This window comes from Neodiprion lecontei, chromosome 5 (genome assembly GCF_021901455.1).
Source record: "Neodiprion lecontei isolate iyNeoLeco1 chromosome 5, iyNeoLeco1.1, whole genome shotgun sequence".
Lineage (NCBI taxonomy): Eukaryota > Metazoa > Arthropoda > Insecta > Hymenoptera > Diprionidae > Neodiprion > Neodiprion lecontei.
The window spans coordinates 13,964,220-13,984,071 of NC_060264.1; the positions used below are offsets into that span (position 1 = coordinate 13,964,220).

General features: G+C 40.7%; 1 protein-coding gene and 1 long non-coding RNA gene across 4 annotated transcripts in view; one reads left to right on the forward strand and one right to left on the reverse strand.

Annotated features, from left to right (window-relative positions):
- LOC107227349 (sodium/calcium exchanger 1) overlaps positions 1 to 19,852 on the forward strand; it is a 1,225,609-nt gene that overhangs the window by 1,075,776 nt on the left and 129,981 nt on the right. The window lies entirely within an intron of this gene.
- On the reverse strand, positions 7,485 to 8,590 carry LOC124294715. The gene is made up of 3 exons (XR_006904643.1): positions 8,482 to 8,590; positions 8,019 to 8,364; positions 7,485 to 7,518 (listed from the first exon to the last, which is right to left on the reverse strand). It is a non-coding gene; the product is annotated as an uncharacterized LOC124294715 (long non-coding RNA).

Sequence of the window (19,852 nt, forward strand, 5' to 3'; positions counted from 1 at the left end):
ATTATTCCACAACCGAATAGCCCATGTCACAAAACGCAAAACTAACACCATCAATTCAAATCACATTTATCCTATAAGTTGTCTTCAATGTTGTACCTCTAAGAATTGTAATGTTGCTGATAACAAGGCTAGTAAATAAAAAAAACCTTGATAACATATCTTGTGTAATTATAAGAACATTGTAATTATCACTTAGTCGTTATCTGTAATAACCATGTATGTATTTGCACCTGTGTTAACCGAATAAACCTGCGAGGATGAGATTTGATTTTTCTACGCAATCCACCATTGAGTTCTGTTTCCTCACCCACCCACCCTGATCCTCGTAAATCTAAGCATGCCTATAGTCCTGCATTAAGAAAGAGATAGAGAGTGACCGGGTCCATATTTTCCAAGCACACGTAAACCTTAGGATAAACACTGACGGCTGGGTAAGGTCAGTGACACGAGCACCCGACACAGAGAGAGCAGGGATGAAGAAAGAACGAGAGCCGGGGTGGAGGACCTGTAACCCCAAACGTCCAAGTCGCAGAGTTCGCTTCGTGAACGGAGGTAGCGGGGCCAGATGGGTAGGTGGCCCCAGAATCGGCCGCATGGCCAGGGGCACCAGGGTAAGGGGATCGTCCCATGGTCAGGGTGCACAGGCCCAGAGGCCATCCCGTAGAGTCCGGAATCTGATTCGCGGTCAACGGTACCTGGGGTAAGGGGTCGTCACACGATATTCAGCACGTGGCGAGGGGGTCGCGGGCGAAGGGCTGACGAGCCGCGGAACTTCGAGGCGGAAAAACCGCTTCTTGGTAAGGGGTTGCCGGAAAGGGGTGGTCGTCCGGAGAAGCTTCTAGAATAAAATACCTCCTAGACGAGGGGCTGCGGGGGAAGGGGAAGGGGCCCCAAAATTTGCTCCTTGGCGAGGGACGGCGGGGGGAAGGGGATGGCGTCCCAAAATTCGCTTCGTGGCGAGGGGCGGCGGGGGAAGGGGATGGCGTCCCAAAATTCGCTCCAAGGCGAAGGGCGGCGGGGGAAGGGGATGGCGTCCCAAAGTCACTCCTTGGCGAGGGGCAGCAGGGGAAGGGGATGGCGTCCCAAAATTCGCTCCGTGGCGAGGGGCGGCGGGGGAAGGGGATGGCGTCCCAAAGTCACTCCTAGGCGAGGGGCGGCGGGGGAAGGGGAAGGCGCCCCAAAGTCACTCCTAGGCGAGGGGCTGGCGCCGGAGAGGGGTGCGAGGGGGGTTTGTTGTGACGCCCCAAAGTGCCCCTATACTACTGACGTATACATATCAGGCGCAGCGAGCCCCCCGATTATCGGTAGATCATGGCTATATTTATTAGGACTTTGGCTTCTATATAAAGATTTAAAATTAAATCACGTTGACACAATTAAAAAAAATCAGAATAAACTGAAGGATATTTTTTGTCATAGAAAAAAATTTTTGAGGCAGGAAAAGGCTCATTTACTAAAAAAAAAAATAAAACTCGAATTAAAATGAAATGCAACTCTCAAGTATTGTTTAGCGCGGTCGGTCCCTTTCGCTCTGCAGCAGAAAACTGAAAAAGAACTTGAAAGGTTGGTAAAGTTGGTGATCATCGTACCTGCAGAGACTAGCGAATGGGCCACGCCTATCGTACTTGCAGTAAAACCAACCGGCGATATACTAATATGCGGAGACTTTAAGGCAACGCTCAATCTACAGTTGAAAGCAATACGCTATGCACCTCCGAATTTTGATTATGCAGTGGCCCGGTTACAAACACGTTGCAAAAATGAACTTGAAAATAGGAATAAACGCTATTTGAAAATCGATTTGAAAGACGCTTTTTTGCAAGTTCCGGTGGATGAAAGTTCACAACATGTGATGACAATAAACACACACAAAGGATTATTTCGTCCTATGATGTATGGAGTAGCCTCTGGTCCAAGATTTTTTCAAATGAATATTGAAGAGATATTAAAAGATATTGAGGGAGTCGCCGTAGTAGCAGACGACGTGGTTGTAACGGGCGACAACGATGAGAAGCATTTAATGAATCTAGATAAAGTTTTGACAAGATTGTAAGACTGTGGATTGAAAGGTGGAGTAAATAAATGTGATATTTTAAAAGAGAAAATTAGTTATTTAGGATATAAGTTATCACGTGATAATATAAGTACTGATGTAACAAAATATAAAGCTATTGTACACATGAAATGTCCTGAAAATCATAAAGAATTGCAATTGTTGCTTGGAAAAATTAATCATTACGGTAGATTATTTAAAAACAGAGCACAAACGTTAGAACCATCATATGAGTTAAGTAAGCGTGAAGAATTTACATCGACAAAGAAATGCAACGAAAGTTTTCAAAATATCAAAGATAATCTGAAACATGTTATTGTGAATTACAATCCCGATGTACCACTCATCTGGACATGCGACGCGTTCCCCGAGGGTTTGAGTGCGTTTATTAGCCAGCCGTATGCGGATGGTGAAAAGCCAGTTGTGTTCGCGTCCAAGAGATTGACACGAGCCCAGAAAAACTATTCTCAAATTGATAAGGAAGCTGCTGTGATCATTTTCGGAGTTACGGGATTTTATGATTATTTATCTGCACGGAACTATATTTTGAGGACAGACAATAAACCATTGTCGAGAATATTGGCTCCTGAAAAAAAAATTCCGAGAATGGCCACGAGCATGTTACAGAATTGGTCGCATTTCTTAATGGCATTTAATTATAAAATAGAGTGCATTCGCACGAAAGAAAATGTTTTTGCTGATACATTATCGCGCTTACCCAGCAATAGAGACGAAAAAGAAAACGAAATTTTAGAACCAAAAGGAAAATACACTTATCTACATTATGTAGTTGAAAGTAAGATCGCATGTCTCGATTATAAAGCAGTGGCGAGAGAAACTAGTAACGATAAAAATTTATCAATAGTGAAAAGAAATGTACTGAATGGCTGGGCGGAGTGTAAAATTAAAGATTATCCTGATGAACTTAAACCGTTTGCTTTGAGAAGAGATGAATTAACGATCGAAAAAGAATGTTTGATGTGGGGCCAAAGGGTCGTTATTCCAAAAAAATTACAAAACGAAATTTTACAAAAACTACATGAAAGTCATTTCGGCATTGTCAGAATGAAAAGCATGGCAAGGTCAGTCATTTGTCGGCCAAATATAGATAAGCAGATTGAAGACTTGTCAAAATACTACGAACATTGTGTTCAGATAAAAGATAGCCCAAGAAAAATGAAACTTTCGCCATGGCCGTACCCAACTCAACCGTGGCATAGGATTCATTCTGACTTTGCAGGGCCATACTTGGGTTATACCTATTTGTTAGTTTGAGATGGATTTTCAAAGTGGCCCGAGATTTACATTGTAAAAAAGATGAGAGCAGATCATACGATAGAAATTTTGAAAGATGATTTTTTAAAACATAGTTCACATCGTAACAGATTTCGGTACACAATTTACCAGCGTAGAAACAAACAGTTTTTTAAAAACCTGGGCATAAAGCAGACGTTTGCGGCCCCGGGACATCCAGCAACGAACGTGGCTGCCAAAAATTTTGTCAAGACATTTAAACGTAAATTAAAAGCTGCAGTCGGAAGTACAGCTCTTACGGTGGCGAAAGCAATTCAGAGATTTTTATTTTGTTACAGGAACTCAAAACACACTATGACAAATGAAACATCTGCTAAGTTGTTAAGTGGTAGAGATTTTCGAACACCTTTGGAATTGTTACGTCCGAACAGTAATTTATTTAGTTAAATAATAAAAATAGTTGAATTTAAACAAGAGAATCAAGTTAAAAATTTTAGTGGATGTAGAACTGAAGAATTTCCAAAAGACGACATAGTAATGGCCAAAGATTTTCAAAAAAATTACTCAAACGTGTCTCAATCAAAAATAGTTGAAATATTGTCCCCTCGAAGTTGTACTGTCGAATTTGAGGACGGAGGGAGACACAAAAAACATTTTGATGAACTCTATAAGTGGTGAAACACCGATAACGATAAGAACGATAATAAAATGCAACAGAGTGAAATTGTCGGAAATCCAACAATGAGCCCTGTACGAAGATCGAATAGATTAAGAACCAAATGTGAGCGGTATGTATCCTTTAAATCTCTCTATCTGATAAAAAAGTTTCAAACAAATGAACAGGTAAAAAAAGATTATAATAAGAATAGTAAAAAAAGACTATAATAACAATAGTATGAAAAAGATTATAATAACAATAGTATACGCATGAAGTTGGCGGTGGGGTGAGATCCCGAAAACAAAACAAAAAGCATCTAGCAAGCCCTTTGACAGCCGTCATTGGCTGTTTATGACAGTCTTTGACAAATATCTTTATAGGTATCTGTTTCTGACGCGCAAAAAATGAACATGCAAACGAAAATTATCAAGATGATTCCCGACGGGAAGTGTCTTTTTCGCGCGTTGGCGTATTGTGTATACGGCACTCAAGATCGACACGCAGAGGTGAGACTGAGTATCGTTTCAAATATAGTGGATCATTGGTCTACGTTTGCGGGTTTTATTACAGGTAGTGAGTCAAACAGTGCTGTGATTAGGTCACCTGGTGATTACAAATCACATATGAATGAAAATGGAATATACGGGGGAGAAGCAGAATTAGCTGCAGCTGCGGACATTTTTAAGATATGTTTAATCGTGTATCGCGAAGAACAAATTCATCCACACCAGATCGGATCACAAAATGAAACACAATTCTCGCTCCTCTTCACCGGCGAAGGAGACAGTGGACACTTTGATGTCTTGCAGAACCAAAATAAAATTCAGATAGTGAGTAATAAGTATGAAAGGTAACAATCAAATAATAGTAAATCTAAATATATCACCAAACAGTCAAAAGGACAGCCAGGATTTACGATGACAAGGGAGAAAGGAGGAGTTTCAAGCAGCAGACAAGGCGATGGAGACGGTGGATGGTCGGAAGTATCACAAAAGAAAGAGGAAAATAAAATTGTAAGTGCGAAGAACCAAATAAGCCAGAGAATAATAATAAACAAATATTCCTATAACCAGGCAAGAGGACGACCAGGGTCTATGTTATCACAAGAGAAAGAGGTGTTTTGCGGAGTGAACAGCAACACAAATATAGAGAAAAAATAATATAACGAAGGTGATTTTGGAGAATAACGGGCAGAGCGGTAGCAAAAATAATTCAGCAAGTCAAGGAGATAGATCGATATCAATAGAGAAGGAACAACAATTTTTAACCAACGAATGGAAGCTTAGATTGATGAAAAAAAGAAAAGTAAGCACAGAAGGAATTGAAGTGGACAGCAAGTGCAGACCTGTCATTAAATCAACATGAAGGAATTCGCCTGTCTACTAGACAATGCGTAGAGAAATAGTGAGGCGCGAAGCGCCGAACAACGAGGCGCGTAGCGCCGAGATGGGGTAGGCGCGCGAACCGCGCAGGGGCGAAGCCCCTAGTGAACAATAGAAAAAAATTAATAAATAAACAAAATAAGGGGCGGAAAGATGTAGCCCAGGCAACATAGTTTCGTAACAAACACATATAAATTATGTTACACTTAGTTCCGTGAATATCACAGGTATGTTGTATGAAACGTGAATGTAATGGTCCAGGCACTCTAAAATGTCCGCCACATATCATGCTACAGTTTCGTCACGATCGTGTTGAATGGCTACATGCTAGTTACGTTGCTGAAGCGTGAATTTGGCAGAACAGAGACGTCACAATGTTACGTTAAGGCTACATAGCAATCATGCACCGCTTGAAATCGGAGTTACATGGCCTCCATGTCGCTAAGGTGTTTCAGGAAATGATGGTAGGTATCAGATACATCACGATCAATTATCCATAAATGTATCAAGTATATAACTATTGTTCTGTGAGATAGAGTATTCTCGTTTATTATATTATGTATTACTTATTGACTTGCTCATAAATAGAGCATACAAAGATCTTATCGTACATTTGTACTAATTCTCATACGTATATATCTATTTAACACACAAACATAAATTCAAAAGCTTAATTGGATATTAGGAACAATTTCATTTTACAGTCTTATTGAATGTTTGATTCTTGTATTACCTAATCCATATCACAGAAATAGTTTATCTTAATATTATATTTTATTATTTAGGCCTTTATTTGATTGAGTATATATATTAATATTATGAAAGATATAAAATATGTGTCGAAATATAGTACATGGAGGAGAAAAAAAAACGTTTCATCAAACAAAGTGAATAATAAGCATTAATGTTCAAAAAATTAAGAAAGTAGCGAAGTAGAGAAGCCATACCTTTGTGTACAGTAGATCATTACTAAGTGAACTTTGAAGTACATGTTGACCGCTCCTAACAGCAAGTCCCTAACTCGCGAGCTCCGGTTATAAAGACCTTAGGAACTCCGAGTATAGCGATCTCTGTAATCGGAATATATAGAGTGCCTGAGATAAGTCTTTACAAGCGGAGCTCGTGAGTTAGGGTCTTGCTGTTAGAAGCGGTCGAGTGTATGTATACTTTTCTTCTTCAAACTTATTTAGTCATCTACTAATTTATTATACTTCATTGATGGGCATAGTATTGAAACTATTTCAAGGCACGAACACTTCAGTGCTTTCCTCTGTTATTCTATTGGTTAAATTATCACAATCTCGTAACTGGACGATGTGTTTGTTTTGATAAGGCCAGAAAAACTCTCACAATTAACGTAATCGTCGATATTGAATAGAGTGAAAGAAATAGAACAAGTTTAAATAGTGAAAAAAAATGTCCAAATACTACGTGTAATATTTCTATTGTGACCACACTGTACGTGTATCTATAACAATATGAGCACGTAGCTCATTTTATATAATATTTCATTAATCAAATTTGTCTTTTTTAATCTTAATAATCTAAGTAAAAATTTTCTCAACGTTGAACACGAATAAACTATAAAATAAATCTTTGTACTTTGTATTTTCCAGGTCTTTAATTGTTTGGTATAGACTACCAAAGTAAACGTTAGATATTTAGAAAGGTACGAAGACGAGGCAAGATAATGGGGAAATGAGACCTGCATCTCCTTCTTATGTACCCCATAAATCTGTTTGGGGCATCTTATGGAAACTGTCATGGTTTAGCGCGTCATCATCTGTACTAATTATTAGCTCCAGGATGTGGTTGAGGTCCGTTCTTTTTTGAATTCTGTCTCTTGAACCGCTGTTTAGCTTGGCGGAACCATTCTGACACCGTATCTTCAAATTCTTTGTCTGTACAGGTGTATGACAGTCTCACTCCATCTGTAGAGTTAAATACAAGTTAGTGTCGTATTGATGCCTACTCACTGTTCTGTGAATGTAGCTTTAATAATCACACTAATCTTTGATGGCTGCTGTGACTTTCAAATTTGAAAGTTGAAAATTGGCCCTCAGACCGCACCATGAAGCGTCTTTAGCGAAGTCGTTGGTGAATACTTGTCGCAATATTCTCAAAGTATTTTCTTTAGCACTGTTCCCGCCAATTTGTCCAACATACTTTACCTGAGAGTAACAATATTACCATAAAGATAATTATTTTCATTTGGAAAGTTTATGTATCAAATATTTTGTAAAAAAATGCCTGTACATGACTGATCAATTCTCATAGGAACATATTCAACGGTCGTTGCTTCGAAAGGATATTTTGAGAGAAACTCGCTTGAAATTTTGCCAAAATAGTCGGCTTTTGAATCTTTGAATGACTAGAAAAAGACAAATCGTAATACTCTTGCTATGAATTTCCCATGATACAATAAAAGTGATTAAGATTCCCAGCCGTACCTTTTCAGAAAAATTTCCTACACACACACTCTCATCAGAGTTGAATTTTTTACAATACATTTATTACCATAATCTAAGAATGATTGGAGGCATTTTTGATTTTCAGTTGATTCAACCGTCTGTTAATGTTTCAGAATACGAAAAGAAACAATTCTGTCCAAAATTGAATGAGCAGGTCTACTTGCTAATTCCCTTGTAAAAATACATCATGAATCACTCACAAAAGTACTGCAAAAATCTGCATCAGCCAATTTGTTTTCAAACGCTTGTATATCAGCAGTGTTTTTGAATGGAAGATCGTCTGTAACCTTTTTAAAATCTTTTCCGTGACCTACAGTTCCATGTTGACCCACTTTCTTTTCAATCTCAGCTAAACGTCGATCCACTAATTGTTGAGTGACCAACATCTCAGCCAATAGTGTGGTTAATGCCGAGAATTTTTCTGTACAAACACAAATACGTAATCGAAACTGAATACAAAATTCAAGCAGGACTTGGTCACTCTAAAATTTTTTAAAAACGAATCAAGGTTACCCTCTATGAGTATTCTTGTCTTTTCCTGAGAATCTGAAAGCAAAATAATCGTATTGTACTCGAGCCCATGTACTTCCATTGTGAACCATGAATATTATTTTGATCCAAGAAAATTTGCATTGCGTATGTCGCAATTTCTCATATACGTACTATTACATAAGTCAGGGAGACTACCGTCAAATAATATTGAGTGCCCTTCTAGACCCTGATGAGCAGAAGGGTGTAAAGCACTAGCATTTAGGGAAGGATCACCGCGTCTTTTTGTACTGCTTGGAAAGTCTGTAGATAAAAAAAAATACGCTTATCAACCAAATAAAAAATTGGACGGTACCCAATTATCATTCATTAAGGTTATTCTACACTACTAAATCCAAATCATAGACCACTCATGCGCACATGCCACCTTTAGGAACTTGTATAAAAAAATACTATCCATATATGTACCTGCAGTTCCATTATCCGCATTTATGTCAAAATCATCTACTACAATATCGATGGGCCAAGACTCAAATGCATGAGGTATTGACGATAGGTTGGTATCTTTCCCTACGATATGTTTCGCTCGTGCCGGGGGATACTAATAGTATTCGTATTAGTCGAGTTTAAATCAATGGGTAAATGCTCAATGTCTATTATTGTCTGAGAGTCCGATAGTGGATTACTATTCTTTGTTTGGCTTCGTTTTGATGACTTTGGGATATCTGTCTGATTAGGTATATCAGGGGATGATTTTTTTTTTTGAATATCTGTCTGATCAGGTATATCAGTGGATCGATTTGTAACGGAAGGTTTCATATTCTTCTTTTTATCAAGTTTCGGTGGCTCTGGCATCGAGGTTGTTGTGGGATGTTCACTGTCAGGCGAATCTTCCCTATCGGTAGATTCTTCCCTTACGCGAGGAAGCGGCTGTTTCCTTTTTCTAAGATATGGTTTATCACCTTGACTTTGACTTGAGCTACTCTCACTTTCAGATTTTTTAGTTGCAGCCACAGACCGAGCTTTCTCCAAATTTTCTGTAAATATGAGAATTGTAAATATTCAATTATGTCTACCTAGCTTGTTACATTACGCTATTAATCGAATAAATGAATCATATTACGATCTGCTAAATTATCATGATTGGAAGATTTTTTCAAACGCTCAATGACATTCAAGTACTTTAAATTGCATAGTTTTTTTTTGGCATAAACACGAAGCATTCTACAGTATATCACGGAGCTTTAGACGATCACTTCATTTTCAATTGAGTTCACAAAAGCAAGGGGGCCTATTACATGCAGTTTATACAATTATTTACCGTAATAGCCTTCAAATTTAACATGGCAGAGTGTCCACTTTCCACTGTCTTTTACAGGGGGCTTTCGTTTTGTTATGTATGATTTTACGTCTGCCGTTTTCGGCCACCAACACTCAGTTTTGGTAGCAGTGAGCCATGTACTTGGAACTTCGGACGTTATATCATCGTCCTCATCACTAAAATCATCTTCGTCGAGAAACGTAACGACAGCGTATGGCCCAGTCAGAGTCATTGTCAGTAAATGAATTCACTAGATAACAAAAGTATAGAACAATATATTATTAACAATGAATTTCATCACTTGAGATTAAGCAGGGTGGAAACGAAAGACCCAAGTTATGCAATCGACATCGCTAAAACATGGTCGATAGTTTCCTTTGAGGACTAAAAACTTTATATTTGTCAATATCAAAATATAAAATTCTGAATTTCTGAGGAAGACGTCGAGTCATGTAGTAGAAACATTAATTGGATATCTAATTCATTCTATCATAACCTCCCTACCTCAATTAGATGCTCTATTGCTATCTATTGTAAATCTTAATGGATCTCAACAATAAGTTTCATCGAACAATGTACTCAATTACTTCCATTATTTATATTGAAAACTTGAAGAATAGTCGCCGGATTATGATCATTGAATTTTAATGAAAACCAAGGGATTTTTCGAAATATCTTCTTCTGTAAAATTAAGAAAATCGAAACCACAGATTTTCATCTCTCCAATCGCGCTAACAATATATCATTTGCATATAATATATCGCACGTGCATTTCGAGAATAGTGCGATTTTTTCTCTTACGGTAAAGTACCTGCATACATTTGCCAAATTTAATATTGATCAGGAATTTCTTCCATTTGGGATCAATTACAGTCTATTTGAATCTGCGGGGAATGCGTAATATATACGAGACGAATTTATTATCGGTTGCACACGAGTTGCAAAAATGTATAGGTTATAGAAACGTAAGTAGGTAGCAAATACCATAAGTGGTAACCTAGATCCAGAACTAAATTGAGTCGATTTTAGCTGTAAGCTGATTAAATGTGAAAATTTGAAACAAAACAGAAAAATAAAGGATTATCGGTTCGGTACGTACCTTGCAAACCGCGTGGTGAGATCCGTACACGCACGTGTGAGACTTGTTGAAGCTCGGCTTGTAAGAGCGTTACAACGTGTGCGTACGTATAGGAGCCTGCGCGCGCAGGGTAGGCTCGCATAGGTGAACTGCTTGTTTAATTACGCGTCGGAAATTCAAATCTCGTGAACCATCGGAAATACGACACTATCTCGCTCGTTTATGGGCATTTTCAAACACTTGTGTTCAATGTGTCTGGCCTCAATCACAACGAATTCGTAACGTTCCTCATCTACTACATTAATACCGACTTCCGAAGAGTCGCAGGGCTTATCGAAGAATAATTTCGAATCCCGATATTTTTTTCCGTACAAAAATATTTTGTTCTTTCTGAGGAAAATACGGTTGACGGCTATAATGTTTTCATTGCGTAAAAGAACACAGTTATCACTTTTTTTTGTACCCAAGAAGAAGTTTTCATACTCTACTGACTTTATAAATCGTCTACCCTCACTGTCTTCTCCGGTGCTGGCAAATTTTATAATCGGATACTCTCTTTGTGCAGGATTTATTTTCAGTTCATTTTCTTCGTGGACCCTGTTGATAAATTGTTGTAAGGGTTTGTTCGATGTTTTAACTTTTTTCTTAATTTTTTGCATAAAATTTTCATATTTAAAAGCACTGTACTTTTCGAGAGGGCCGAGTAATTGTACATCGTCACAAATATGGATTAAGTTGTGAACATTGTGAGAAATATGTTCTGCACCGTACAACCGTGAATAATTTGATACAAAATATATCAATAAGCTCCGTGCGTAGTCTATCAGTGTCGTAGAATATTTTTCGCTGGATAAGATTCGTACAGCTACACTGAGGCTAAGAAAGTGATAATATTTATCTTTATTTAAATGTTCTTTAAATATCATCGGTCCAGTATAGAGTAAGAGTTGTCTTAATTCCGTTGCCTTATATCGATCGACTTGCTCTAACGGTCTCGGCTTTCTTGCAAATTCTTTAGATAATGTTGCGGCTAACGACATCAAGTAATCGGAGGCCGCCTTCAATTGTGCACTGGTCATCCGCACATTTTTTCTTCCTTTTACCCAGAATTGAAGCAGCTTTTTCATGATACCAAGGCATAAGAGATGCATATAATCCAGTGGGAACTGGCTCACCATTCCTATCTTCAAGTTTTCAAGAATGGATCGCTTCTTGTGATATTCTTCGTTGACTTTCAATCTGAATGATTCATCTGTTCTCAAAGTAGCATCAACTTCAGGATACGTCACACGATTTGCCTTAAATTTACCCTCTTGCATACATTTGCTACATCCAAAGTATGCGTTATGTCCTTTGGTACCAGTGATGTAGGCTTTCGCAGGTGCATCGCATATGAAGACGTTCAGTTCACATGATATTTTGTGGCCTTCTATTTGTATACCCGACTCACAAACCTTCAAAGCATCCTCGACAAAATATTTCAAGAAGTCGTTACAATCCAGAGGTTTCTCATTGCCATGGTATATGCCAACGACGCAAGGCTGAGTATGAAAAGGTGCTTCAATAGCCGTTAAAATTGGCCAAAACTGGCTTCCAGAGCTTTTCGTTAAAGGTAGACCATCCACATTAATATTGAATTTGATTACTGATGGAAAATCTTTAGGCGCATAATACTTCAAAACAGATTTAGTTAAAGCATTGGCCAAACCAAAATGATAATAGTTACCCGGTGACTTACTGGTAGTTTTTATATTTTTTGGTGTTTGCATAAAAGTCCTTGCGTCAGATGGCAAATCATGTCCATATTTCTTCAAAATTTTCAACAAATTGCTCAGATGGTTTTGACTTATTGATGATTCAATAGCCCAATTCTGAATTTCCGTATAGATATCAGAATTATTTTTGTTTCTATGCTGTTCACAATCTTCAGTATTCTTTGTGAAATAACTACTGCTACCGCTAGTATCAGGCTCACCATTGAAGTTTTCGTCTCTAGCTGGACTGCTTTGTTCTGTCTCGAGAAAATTATATTCTGAATACCCTGCCTCTGATGCTTCAACATTAGGATCTGTATTTTCTGAGCTATTGTCGTTCAAATTATGCTCACATTTTTCACTATTAGTTTCTGAGCTTACTTTTTTTAGCACTTTTTTCAATTTCTTAGCTTCTTTTAAAATTAATCGTCTTCGCTGCCTTGTAGACAGAATAGTAATCTCCTTTCCAATCTTGGGCATCTTCCGATAATATCCTGTGAAAATGATCGAATGCATTGAAATGCTCATCAACCGCATTAGCATAATGATATGTTATTTGAATTTAGCTATCACAACCATTACAAAAAATTAGCTTAGACCCCAAGTATCCCATACTAATTAAGTTTAATATATTCTTCAAATCGTGAACCCAGACAAAATTTTGAACTTTTTGCAGAGGAAACTAATCGTCTTCATAGGAAAAATATATATAACCTATAACAAATAATTGGTACCTGCAATACGTTGTGTACAATTTATTTTGGCAGAGGGGAAATGAGTGAATATTTTCATCTAATTGTAAAACACTTTTGGCTGATTCAAAATTTATACCTTTACCTATTATATGTTTATCAGAAGATTGAGCGTTTTCATTTATAAAGAGATACAGTACCGTAAAACGCTCGAATACTCGTCAAAGTATCCAGATTTTCGATTCCTCAATTTTTTTCGTGGTTTTTATACAAATTCACTCACTAAACAGAGTCGATTAAACCGACGACTCGGCTTGAATAAGAAAAATATAAACTAATTACCTGATATTACATTTATAGTAACGAATTACCTGATATTATATTTATTAGTAATTGGTATTGAAGTCACAAATAAAACACACGACGCGTCTGCATAATATTATGCTTCACTTATAAGAACTTGCAGGTTATATGTTCGAGGTTATGTTTCCACTTTCAGAGATGGCGCAGTAGCAGATACGCAGAAACATAGGAGCCGTAGATCTCGGTATACGTTGCGCTTATGCGCACATAAGTTATGTATCCGTGCTGTCTCTTTCAAGGGATGGTACAATCAAAGATACGCTGTAACGTAGATGCGGCAGATTGCAGTTACAGCTTGCGTACGTTATGTTAGTTACGTCACACTTGATTCCTCAAATATGTAAAGTAAATGTTACACTGTTCCATATACGTTATGTACAAACGGTCCGTATGTCTTACATCATTTCTATGGAAAGTATTATCGCATATACACCATAGCATATACTTTACGTAACACGCTGGTGTGGCTGTGATGGATTGTCGTTATATGGAGTTTACGTTTCCGATATGTTAGTTCTACTTTTATTACGTAAAGATTACGTTTACAGTTGAACGTATCAGGATCATCACAATAAAGACGTCACATTCATGTCAAAAGATTAAATTGTTACCTGGGAGTGTATGTGTATGAGCGGTATGCGTAGTCCGAGAGACACCTATGTATTGTGACGTGGACTTTTCCCGCTCCTCGGTCACTCGGAGAAAATGACCGAGAACTTACCGCGTGCACAATAATTTGGCGTCCATAATGTCCCCTGAACCTGCAATAATACCACGAAATTTGTTGGGCGCCTGGCGTGGTCAACACGCCTCGAAATCGGTAATACGATATACCGCGACCATATGCTCGGTAGCTCAGTGCCGCGGAGAGGGGAGGGGTAATTTTTGGGTAGAGAGAGATACGCCACACGTACGCCGACAAGTTATTTCACGAAGCAGCAAGAAAATTAAACAATATATTTCAAAATAGCGATAATACAACAAAAAAATAAAAATAATAACAATACTGCGGAAGCTTGTCCTCGCGATCCCAAACGCAAACGCTTAGCTTACAAAAAAAAAGAACGAGCAAACAAAATAATCAATAAAAAAAACAAAAAAAAAAAAATATGAAGGGATCCCGAAGACCTCTACGGCCTACGTGCGCGAGTCACTATACTACTCGTGACCGCTAATTTACACACAAAAAGAAACCAAAAGCAAAATCGGACGCGACGCGCTGCTCGCGATCGTCCTCTACAGAACGGCGCTAATCGCCAACTTAATACTAACGGATTATGCAAATGAAGAAAAAACTAAACTGAAACGAGGCTCGTCGCGGCACCCGCGACCCTCCTCTAGGAACGAATATTTTTATTAGCGCGCACCCGAGCTCCACTTTCTCTGCGACGGCGGGACGCGGTCGCGAATTCGAATGCTCTCCGTGAGACTGCTCGCGACCTACACGAGAACGGAGGCTGTATCGGATGAAGTAAAATGACCCCGTGTAACGGATTTCAGTTACACTCAAACTCGAGGCAATAATGTCTCGGCTCAACCCGTGACTCGACTCGATCTCCTCGATCCCCCGAAATTAACGCTACTTCCTTACGCGCAACTCAGGCTACGGTCACCAAGCAAATGTATCGGCTAAAGAATCTCGAGTACAGTCGCTAACGCGAATCCTCACTGGCTATCCGTCCTCGGCAAGCCTTTACTAATGATCTCTCGAGATTCTCTCGCAAGAAGGTTAACAGCGCTTACCGCTCCACATCCACGCGACAAAAGGGCCAACTCCCTCGTGGTCCCTTGCTGCCATTTTCCTCGCGATCACTCTATTTCCTCGAAACTCTCAAAACCAAAAAAAAACGCACGATCGCTGTGTTCGATAGTCCTCGTTAACCGCCAGAACTAGAGTGATCTCGAATGGTCGCAACGCCGATCTCGTCACGCTGATCCTTCGTGACGTCATCACCCTAAGAATGCGCAACAATCGATCGGTCATCGATTTTGGGGATTGCGCAACTTGCCGCGCACCTGTCGTCGCTGCGCGGCGCAGAACTTAAGGCTAGATCGCGATGTCGTCTCCCGCGCAGCTCTACGGAGTCCTGGGGTTGGGCGGGGTGGTGCTCCCTCGTCGCTAGCTGGTCTCTCGCGGTTGCCTGGGTTGGGCGTAGGCGGGGTGAGCGGGGAGGCTGCGGCGCGCCGGCCGCCAGCGGGAATCGCATCCGCCTTGGATTCCCGCGCTGCAGGGAACTGCGTTGCCTTCCCCTCTGCAGCCTCGGTGTCCTTCCCGCGAGATCTCCGCGGTTTCGCCTTGCCTCGAATGATGTTCGGCGTCGGAGTTGGTCGCTGGAGGGTAGCCGGTGCACTCAAAAAAAATAAAAAAAACAAAAGCCTGTAATATCTTGGTCGCAATGCGCTATTTCGTCCCTGTCGAAGCTCGGGTGCGTGACTCCAGTTCTGGCGCTCTCTAAGATTATTTCACGACTCGATTTTCTAAACCCTGATTCCGGGATCTCGCCTAGGGTTCAGGGAGTCTCTTGTAACGGGCAGGCCTAACCGAACTGCCACGTTACAGTATATTGGGGTGGTCGTTATTTGGGGTCAAAATTAATTTCACCCGCCTTTTTTTTCAGGCCATTTTTAGCTGCCTTTGTCCCATATGTAACAGTCGTGAGCTGATAATGAGATTCCGCGTGCTGTTCGTCTACCCAGAGTATTCGTTGAAGATCCCACTCTCCTGGGTGAATCTTAATTTGCCGATACATTTTTGTGATGTCTGTAGCAAACAAGTGCTTACGTCGGCGTATCCAGATGACCAAGTCGAAGATGTTGATCATCAGATTTGGACCAGCGTGCATGAGATCATTCAGAGAGTAGCCAGTGGAGCTCGCACTAGAGCCATTGAACACCACTCTGAGTTTGGTGGTCGAGCTATCTGGCTTGAGAACCCCGTGATGAGTCAGGTAATAGTGAGGCCTTCTACTTGTTGAATTATCGTCGAGCTTGATCATGTGATCAGCTCTTTCGTATTCCAGCATGAACTGAGTGTACAATTGGTGATACTGACTATCTCTGCCAAGCCGTTTGAGAATCCGTTGAAGGCACAGATGTGCTGTGTGATGAGAGTCTCCCAAAGCTGTTGGTGATGATTTGAGCGGTATTCTCACGATGTAACCTCCAGTTGAGTCTCTTGAGTGAGTAGTCTTGAAGTGGAGTTCACCCTCCTCTTTCTCTGGAGTGAATTGGGTTTCAATTGACGTTCGTGGTTCTTCCTGAATCCAAAACCTTGTTAGCAAGTCTTGCAAGGATGAGTTTGTTGCTTATGAGACGCCATGATGTGCCGCTCTTGCCAGAGTGACCGGTGCATGAATTGGACTTATGATTAGCCATTTAAAGATGGACAATTGAGCAATCGGAGAGCTAGACGAGTGTTTAATGATATTTGGCTTTATGAGCTGCCCGTAGAAGTCTGCTCCTATAATCACGTCTATTGCCCTTGGAGTGAGAAATTCTGGGTCAGCTAGGTTCAACCCCTTGAGATGAGGCGAGGTGAGTTTACTGTGTACCTTACTGGTTGGCAGGACAGTTGTTAGTGTCTTGAGAATATGTGCTGATATTTTTACTGAGAGTGGTCCATATCTGGAAAGAAGAGCAAGAGTGACAATGCCCCTTGTCTGAGATGTCCTTTTTCCACCAACGCCGTAGACGTCAAGTGTTGAGTGCCCCTTTTCAAGATTCAGCTGTGTGCTAAGACTTTCTGATGTGAATGAGATTTCTGAGCCAGGATCGATGAGTAGTCGAACCTGGTATGATGAGGTCGTCGAGAAGACTGTTGCTGTTGCAGTTGCCAGCAAGGTGAGATGACTGCATGTTGTAGATGAGCACGCCGATGGGTGATTGTTTCGTGGGGCGCGTTCTCTTTAATAAAAACGAGGCCGCGTATTTTTTAATTTGGTCACGATTTCCAAATCTAGAAAACAAAGATCTAGGGGATAGGAATAAATGAAATAAACACACATTTTGAGCCATCAGTTCTATGTTTTATTATGGCTCAGAGAGGAAAATCTTTGAGGTATGAACCTTAGAGAAAAAAATCCCTCGCAAATGTTGCTTTACAATGTGTATAGGATATTTATCATATCAAATATATTTCGCACAATGAATTATTTCGGAGGTGAAATCTACGATCAGAAGACATTATACAGGGTGTCCCTAAATTGCCTCCCACGGACTAGCCAGCATGATACCTCGTTAAAATCCAACCGAGAATTTCTTTTCCGGAAGCTCGTCCGACGCATAGTTTTTGAATTATAAGCGATAGCGCTAGGCCAATCAGAGTGCACCATTTCATCTAGATTTGCCGCCACGGAAATTGCTGTTTTGTTCGTCTAGGTGAATTATTATTATTTGTTTACGAATTAAATATCGGCACCTCCCCTCTCTCGCTGCTGTACCCCTTTTCGGGCACTGACCTCGGTATTGTTGCCGCGGCACACGCTGCCGGCCGCACATCCATGGGCGCACACTTGTGTGTGTAAACAGAAGCGCATCCTCAAGAATAAGGGATACAGCAGCGAGAGAGGGGAGGTGCCGATATTTAATTCGTAAACGAATAATAATAATTCACCCAGACGAACAAAACAGCAATTTCCGTGGCGGCAAATCTAGATGAAATGGTGCACTCTAATTGGCCTAGCGCCATCGCTTATAATTCAAAAACTATGCGTCGGACGAGCTTCCGGAAAAGAAATTCTCGGTTGGATTTTAACGAGGTATCATGCTGGCTAGTCCGTGGGAGGCAATTTAGGGACACCCTGTATATATGTGGTTGTATTGATTGCTGGTTTTGTTTGAAACTTCCGAATTGAATCTCTATTTAAAACTTATGTATATTTGCGCTGGGCCTCTGGACTATTTCATGCAGTATAATCGTGGTAAATGAAGTCGCTGGCGACTTCGTGTAAGCATTACGCTTGTGCTCGGGTATCACCGCTTGATTCGGTGTACCTGAAGGATTACCTTGTATGAATCCAAGTATGTACAAGCAATCGGTAGATTACTTGCGTCAAGCATTGCGCTTGCTCATTGGTACAACCGGGCTGCGCCGGTGTGCCTTGCGGGACGTACCGCGCTTGTGTTAGTGTACTTACGAAGTTATTCTGGCTCCCCTGCATGCAACAATCAGGAAGGATTTGAAGATACAAGACGCCACAAGATCCAAGTATCAATCGAATTGTAGTCAAACCCTTCAGATTTATCCATCCCTCCGGAAACGCACACAGAAAAGAAAAAGGCAAAAGGAATGAACCAACCGACCCCGTGTCGCTCGAGTACTTGACTGACGCGGCCTGGCCCACGCTGTCTCCTCCACCTTCATGCTCGTCTAAATAAAACACATGCAAAAACAAAACAGAGAGAGTCGGCCGCGCAACGCATGTGTTCGTATACACGCATGAGCGACCGTTCGTGCCTGGGCACCTCTGACTATTCGTTCGACCGAACAGTGATCGTGATTATTGACGATCGTTCCTCAGCATCACGCTGGTGAAAGGTTGGCTGCTTCAGAGGTTGATGCAGCTTGAGTATCTTTGGTGGTCCGAGAGCGTTCAGTTGAGGGATCGAAGATGGTTGAGAGGTATGCACCATGCAGCATGGTATGATGAGTGCCGTTGCACATCTTGCAGTGCCTGGAATTGTTGCACTTTCTGCGTTGTGCCGACCAAGGCAGTTGCAGCACACGCTCCTCTCTTTCACGAGCCTTACCCGTGCATCTTATGAGCAGCCTTGGGACTTTAAACACATCACAATGAAGTGATCCTGTCCACAGCAATCACATGGATACGATGCTCGCTGTTGGGTGGACTGAGATGTCTGCCGAGTCGACTGCGATTTGTTAGAAGCCTGGTATGAGCTGGCTCTTTTAGGAATAGCTCCCTTAGCAACATTGGATTGAGCAGATGTTGAGTCCTGCTCGATGTGCTGTAATGTACGAGCACGAGCCATGAGAAAGTCGGTGAGCTGGCTGAGAGAAGGGAATTCTTCGGAAGATGTTAGGGACGTCTCCCACTTCTCACGAGTATCTCGATCAAGCAGTCCACCCATGAGTGTTACCATGAGACAGTCATTGCTGCCTTCGGTTGTGAGCGTTCTGATAGGCTGAGTTGTCTCATCGATAATATTCACTATCTTGGTGAGTGAGCTGGCCTGACGTTTCGGCATCGGCTTAAGGTTGAGCAGTCTATCCAGGTGAGATTTGATAATCAGCCGCTTGTTCTCAAATCTCCCATTGAGCAGTTCCTACGCCTTAGTGTATGATGACGAATTCGGGGTGAGATTGACGATGAGTTCTGAT